Source organism: Ictidomys tridecemlineatus, unplaced genomic scaffold (assembly GCF_052094955.1).
Source record: "Ictidomys tridecemlineatus isolate mIctTri1 unplaced genomic scaffold, mIctTri1.hap1 Scaffold_140, whole genome shotgun sequence".
NCBI lineage: Eukaryota > Metazoa > Chordata > Mammalia > Rodentia > Sciuridae > Ictidomys > Ictidomys tridecemlineatus.
This window is the reverse complement of record NW_027521246.1, coordinates 227,232-228,508: the sequence shown is the minus strand read 5'-3', so window position 1 is coordinate 228,508 and position 1,277 is coordinate 227,232. Positions and strand designations below refer to the sequence as shown.

Sequence of the window (1,277 nt, the reverse complement as noted above, 5' to 3'; positions counted from 1 at the left end):
ATAATTATAATTCACCAATAAAAATATGGGAAAAACAATCATTGAAAAGATAATTAAATTACAAACAAACAAGAATTTAATAGGCTGGTAGAATAGAGAGATTGGAAACTGCCAGGACTGTACAATTTATTACTTACTTCTATGAACATATGTTTCAGGTAACAATGAAAGGTTATAATCAGTTTTATTTATAGTGTTCATTCAGACATTCTCAAATAATACATCTCAGACTTTAAAATTTCTAAGTCTTACTATAAACATTTTATATCAGTAGGCTCTATTAGAATTTTGAGGCCCATAATTAGGTCCAAGATTTCAGAGATCTTTTTTTTAAATAAAATATGGAACACTTCACGAATTTGCATGTCATCCTTATGCAGGGGCCATGCTAATCTTCTCTGTATCATTCAAATTTTAGTATATGTGCTGCCAAAGTGAGCACTTGCAGAAATCTTAAGAAGACTGCTTAGGTTAGTTCTCCCTAGAGAAAATAGCCATGTAGCAGTAACTGAGAAATCATAAATTGCTTTTCTTTATAGAGCTGTAATTGTCCTGACAGAATTGTGAGACTATTTTAATGTTTACATCTGCCCTGAAGGAAATGTTCCTTTTATAAAATGGATATAGACTACTAGTCAAAATCCATTGAGGTGTCCTAGAAGAAGTGTCCGTGCGGGAGGTCAAATGTGTGGACACCTGTTCAAAGGTACAGACAGCTGGTGAACAGAACCTAGTATTTCTTGAACAGAAATATTTTGGGGCTTAAAACCAATAAAAACCACTGCAGTCTCTTTCTGGTGTTTATCAAGCCACTATTTGTTAAGTCCTTTGTGAAGAAATAAGTAATAATCAGCCTTCACCTACAAGGAAGCGTGAAAAATGAAGATACCATTTCTCTTTAAGTAGGTTATATTTGGAACCTGCACTTGTGGCCACACATAAAACCCACAGTAACACCCCCTACACACACCACACACACACACACACACACACACACACACACACACACACACAATGTCAATATCTTGGGGGCCTGACTCCATGCCCAGCACATACTTTGGGCTCCATGGAATTTGTTTGTTTACAGAATGGTTGGGTCCTTTTATATTGAGAGCTGCATGCCAGCAGATCCTACCAACTGTGGTAGTTTCTCATTGCTTACATAAATGCTGCAGAGCCTCAGTCTCATTTTTAGTACATTTTTGAAGATTTTCATGAGACCACTCATGTTCAGCCTAATTACCCTCCATCATTTAAGAAGAGAGATATTTGAACAA

At 36.0% G+C, this 1,277-nt stretch overlaps 1 non-coding gene across 1 annotated transcript; it reads right to left on the bottom strand.

The window, feature by feature from the left end:
• Positions 1-335: 335 nt before the first annotated feature.
• On the bottom strand, positions 336-442 carry LOC144372654 (U6 spliceosomal RNA). The gene has a single exon (XR_013432597.1). It is a non-coding gene; the product is annotated as a U6 spliceosomal RNA (small nuclear RNA).
• Between the last annotated feature and the right edge of the window lie 835 nt (positions 443-1,277).